Here is a 6,186-nt window from a genome sequence, read left to right as displayed (position 1 = left end):
ATATATATATATATATATATATACATATATACATTAATATCGAACAATGAAAATATTGGATTAAAAACCCTTTGTATAGAGAAAGTCGAAGTCTGTCTATTGGGAGTAGTATTTACATCTGTAAACGCGGCAGGCGTTCTCTTATAACGTTTTAAACTTAAATATACTGTGCATTCATGAATATTGTTTTTTATTGAAAGTAGCTGCTAGCGGAGAGTAAACGAAGGATCGGCTGTGTTAGTTTCAATCCTTATTCAGAGTTCATCAGTATTTATCTGCCCATCTTTATAAGATGCAGTAATGCCACAGACGCTATTCCTGCTGCTGCCGCCACTACCCCATTACGGCTGCTATTCGTATTGGCGGGTGTTTATGGTAGTGTAGTGGAATGGTAATATATTGTAGTCGTTAATATTACTGTTATCATCACCATCGACACGTTATCCATGGTTTTTGTCGACTTTATTGACTTCATTGTCGCTTTCGTTATTGAGCTGTTTTTGTTTGTGTTAGTATTAATGGTAAAATGATTGGGATATTACAAGAGATAAGTAAGGGGCGGGGGTATAATACGGGTAGATGATGCTCGGAACCAACCGATGTGATATTTATTAGGATGCTGAGGTTTACAGCGATAGTGATGGCGGAAACAATGTTGATGGCGATTGTGATGATGATAGCAGTGATTGTGAAAGTAGCCATGGTGATAATGATGATGGTGAAAAGGACGGTATGAGTGTGATGATGCTGGTGCCAAAGCTTATGATAATGGTGATAATGATGGAGATGATGGTGATGTTAGTGATGGCGATGATGGTGGTGATGAAGATGATTGGAAGGATGGTAATGACAGCAATGATGATATGGACGGTAGTGGTGATAACTGCAATGATGGTGGTGACATGGTGATGATGATGATGGTGGTGGTGGTAGTCATTATGTTGAGAATTTTGATGGTGAAAGTTTTGATGATAGTGGTGATGTTATTGTCACGAGGATGATGAAATTGGAGATGATGGTGAATGTGATGCAGCTGCTGATAATGATGATGATGATGATGATGATGATGATGATGATGAGAATGGTGGCGTTAGTAATGGAAGTGATTGTGTTGATGCTGCTGGTGATGTTGATGATAATGTTGGTGAGGGTAAGAATGGTTATTGTGGTGCCGTGGGAAATGATGATGATGACGATTTTGATGATAACGGTGATGATCATGGACGATGACGATAATGATGATGGTTAGGTTGGTGGTCGTGTTGATGACTTTAATATATATGGAAATGGCAATGGAAGTGATGGTTTATGGATAAACGGAGAATGATGGAGGTGGTGCTGATGATGATCATGATGATAGTGATGCTGATGGTGGTGGGTGTGGCGGAATTAGGAGTGATAATGTCGATGATGCTGATGATAATGACGATGGTAAAAATGGTGATGGTGGTGCCGGAAGTAATGATGATGATGTCGACAACGACGACGATGAAGATGACGATAATAGTGATGATGATGATGATGACAGCGACTACGACGACGACGACGATGATGATGATGATGATGATGATGATGGTGAAATGGTGTCGGTGGTGCCGGTAGCAACGATGGTGATGACAACGACGATAGAGAAGATGAGAATAATGATGATGATGATGGTGAGGCTGATGGTTTTGTTGATGACCTTATAGAGAGACGACGATGGAAGCGATAATGGTGATAGTGGAGATGTGGCTGAGATAGGGTAAATGAGTGAATGGCAGTGAGTGAAAAGTACTTGTAATAACTGATGTTGTTGTTGTTGCTGCTGCTGTAGATGTTTAGCCCAAGGTCACCCCTGTTCAAGTAGATTTATTAACAAGATCAGAGGCATTCTATCTACGACAAAAATCCTATCATATTTCCAGACACAGAGTATCGAATACTATATTATCGAATGTAGTCTTCCCTCTTCTTTTTTTGTCAAGATAGCAGGGTGTGATTTGGGGGTAGTAACTGACGTAGATGTTAGTGGTAGTGGTGGTGGAAGTTTGTGAGAAAAATACTGCAAGTAGTAGTAGTAGTAGTAGTAGTAGTAGTAGTAGTAGTAGTAGTGGTGGTGGTGGTAGCAGCAGTAGTCGTAATAGCAGTAGTCGTAGTAGTAGGGTGATATCGGCTGTGATAGTGGTTGTAGCGGTGGTGATAAGTTGATGTGTTAATGTTCTCTGTGACGTAACACCTCAGGTAGTGTGAAGGTGATTTGTGTTCTTCTGTCTAGTGGTTACGACGGTGGCTGTTGTGATGGTGACCTCAAGGTTACTTCACGCAATTGATAATAGTGCTGCCACCGCAATTGTTGTTGCTGTTGTGGCTGTTGTTGCAGACGGTGATGTTGCTGTTGATGTTGTTGTTGTTGTTGATTATGATGGTGATGCGGTAGTATTGATGATTATAGTGCTGCGGCTATTAGCAATGTAAGAGGCACAACTTGTCAGTAGTAGCAATAAGCAGTAATTTTCTGCTGTGAAGCACAGTGACAGTATTTAGAGGGGCATTGGATTTAGATATATTAGAGATTATAAGACATTTACTTCATCGCCAACATAAAGTGACTCATTTGATAATTGTGGTCAAAGACTGATCTACGCAGACAGCCAGATGACAAGAGGAAGTGAACAGGATCTATCAAAACTTTTACCATTTCATACCTTAGAAATTAGAAAGGCATCATCAATTCAGATATAATTTCTTCTTCCTTCACCCAACCCATCACCTCTCATCTTTACTTTGTCTTTCTCTCTCTTTCTTTCTCTGTCTTTCTTTTCTTTCTCTCTGTCTCTTTCTCTCTTGTGTCATTCTGTCGAATAGTCTGCACGATTCTTAGTGCACCGCGATTTCAGCTCCTGGGAAAATGTCTGCAAGTGAGAAGCTCATGTCTTAGAATCGAATTAAGCAAAAAGACGTAAGAAGTTTCCTTTATCTTCTGCAAAGAATTAATACATTGTTAGTGTGCTTTTGTATTAGGTGTTAGTCAAATGCAGTGGTCAGGTATTTGACGGCAAAATGTCGTCAGCAAAACGGAAATATGGATGAGTCATAAAGACACCCTTCCCTACCCACGTTTGCATGCGTAATGTCTGGCATGGCAATAGCCATTACTGACGCAGTTAGAACCAGGGAAATTTTCCGTTTCAGCTTCAAGGACTAAGTAGAGGCGAGGGAGGGGTTAGACTAACGAAACTTCCAAGAAAACGAATGATTTCAGAAATACAAGCGAAGATATGATTATGACTAGTGCTATATTCTCTCTATCTCTCTATTCCACCAATCCAATAGCATTCACCCGCCATCTTTCCTGCCCCCGGGGCATAATAAAATTATACTATCAAACAAGAACAAAGTTTGAAGTGACTTAAAGAAGTGTTTGTCCAAGGATAAATTTTATGATTTGCTCAACACCATGAAAGACAATAGGCACAGCATACAGAACAATTGAAAATCAGGTAATAATTGTGTCGAGTGCTGCATAGTTTGAAAATATCATTAAAACAAGGTCCTCTCTGGTCAATATCATTTCATTCCTCTATGGCCTTCTAATCAAACCGAGTGCTTATAATCCTATTATTTTCTTCTGTATCACAATTTTCTGCTAGAGAAGACAGGAAATTATCACCATTCACAACCTACACACCTCTATTTCTCCTATATCTCAATATAGCTAAATGGCAATGTTTTACTCATCTTCTTGATACAAAGCGATCGGTAGAGAAATATATATTTTCTAATTTCCATATTCTTCATCCAAATATAGCAGGTTACCACTAAGATCAGCTCCCCTTACTTGCTGAATTACACAGGATGTAATTTACTACGTTATTCTTCCCAATAATATTATTTTAATAGCGCTGGATATTCTAATAATAATAATAATAATAATAATAATAATAATAATAATAATAATAATAATAATAATAATAATAATGCTTTATTACATTTTAAGTTATAATAATAATAATGATAATAATAATAATAATAATAATAATAATAATAATAATAATAATAATAATAATATTAATAATAATATTAATAATAATAATAATAATAATAATAATCTCCAGTGTCTGTGCAGAGGTAAATATTTCTAGATGAAACCTTTAATCAATTAATCTATTCCAGTATATTACCGGTACTTATTTAATCGAACCCTGGAGGATGAAAGCGATTGTCAACCCAATGAGTTTGGAATACACAGCAAAGGGAAAATAACTAGAGACTGCAGGGCATATAGTACACCACAATTTTTGATTGTGATAATAAAATTGTAAACCGAATGCAGCAAATTTTGGAATAAGTTGCAATTAATTAGATCAATCAAAGTATTTTTACTTCCATTATTTTATTAATCACTGTGAAAACAGGTCGAGCTTTAGTAGTTATTAAATATTGCAAAATATTTTATCTACCATTCAATCATTTCTAACATAGGTACAAGGCTAGAAATTTGACTGGAAGGGATCGGCTGATTAAATCTATCACAATACTAGACTGGTACTCATTTTGTCGACTCCAAGCAAAGTCAACTTCGGCGGGGTTTGAAATTAACGTGTAAAGGGCCGGAATAAGTGTTGATGCACTATCTCTTCTACTGATATGCCATCCTAAGTAATTCTATTGTAACGATCATATAACTATTAATAATTCTAGCAAGTCTGCCTTGCAACATTTTCCCACGTTCTCTAATAGTGAGAATATTTTAATATCTTCAATATAATTATTTCTATAACATTGGATAGAACACCACAAACGAAATCAACCCACTTATTTGATTGCAATTTCTTATAAATAGCCTCAGATGCGTGAAAACGTTAGTTGACCATAACAGAATTTAAACTTTCGATATAAATTAACCTAATATTCAAAACATTTTGTCTGGTGTTCTACTATGTCTGCCTTCCACCTTCTTTAATGATAATAGGAACTTTGAAATTATCATGAAGGACGGTACATAGCCAGATGATGGAATGCTACCTTCCGGTGTAGGATAAGCCATTATGCAGATCTCAAGCGAAAAGTTCTAGTCAACGAGAAAACATCATTCCAGTTGTACCTAGAGCATTAAGGAAGTTATGGAGAAAATTCAAATAACTTTTAAAATGGCAGTTTTACTTTATCCAATCAGAACATTGAGTAGAGCATGCTATTAATTTTAAGAGCTTGTGTTGGCAGTTATGACCAGTTTCTAACGGAAATAACTAGGGAAAAATCACAGGAGTCAAAATATATGAGAATATAATAGATAGTATTAAAAAAATGAAAATCTATCTTTACCTGTTTGGGTGAAAATTATCTCAGTACAAGACGAGTGTTGTGGGGATAATAACTACATGAAAAAATGGCGGTTATTGGATCATCATGAAAATTGCATGACATTGACTAAAGAAGTGTTAAACAGAATTAAATTTATATAAAATTTGTTTTGTGTAAGTGAAGACAAAAGGAAATATTATACAATGGATTTTTGTTACAGTTATCCATTTTCTTTTGATAGCAAGGCAGTAGAAGTACCGTTAAAGTTTAAAAATCTGATTAAAAAACGGAAGGTATGGTTGTGTAGTAGGAAATCATTATGAAATATACAAGAGTATATTACTGACATTAATCGAAACAACGACCTGTTAGAAATGACATCTATATGTTCCTCAAACAATACCTAACTCCCTTAGGCAAGGAAACATCAGATAATAAAGTTCAGTGTATATTATTTATAAAAAAGAAAAAAAAACCAAAAAACGAAAAACAAAAGAAAACTATGGTAGTATAGCCATGGATTAATGCCTTAAAGATCTGGTTAACTCTAGCTGACACTGGAAAATATTTATAGAAATATATTTTGCAGAGCTATAACTACACACCTCCTCCAACACCAAGAAAAGAGAAAAAAAAAGATTATCATGATGCCAATGCCTTTGATTATCTGATTATTGATCAATAAGTGTTGATTTGGCATAAACCTATAACAGCGTCTGCCTCAAAATTAATCTGTGTGTACAGTTATGAAGAAAAGGAAGCTGCGTATAAGAAAGGAAATGTTCATCTCTCTCTCTCTCTCTCTCTCTCTCTCGCTCTCTCTCTCTCTTTATATATATATATGCCTGTCTGTCCATCTATCGCTATATATAAATGCATACAGACACATTTATATATATA

The sequence above is a fragment of the Octopus bimaculoides genome, chromosome 10 (assembly GCF_001194135.2).
Source record: "Octopus bimaculoides isolate UCB-OBI-ISO-001 chromosome 10, ASM119413v2, whole genome shotgun sequence".
Taxonomy (NCBI): domain Eukaryota; kingdom Metazoa; phylum Mollusca; class Cephalopoda; order Octopoda; family Octopodidae; genus Octopus; species Octopus bimaculoides.
Note: the sequence above shows the minus strand (reverse complement) of the source record.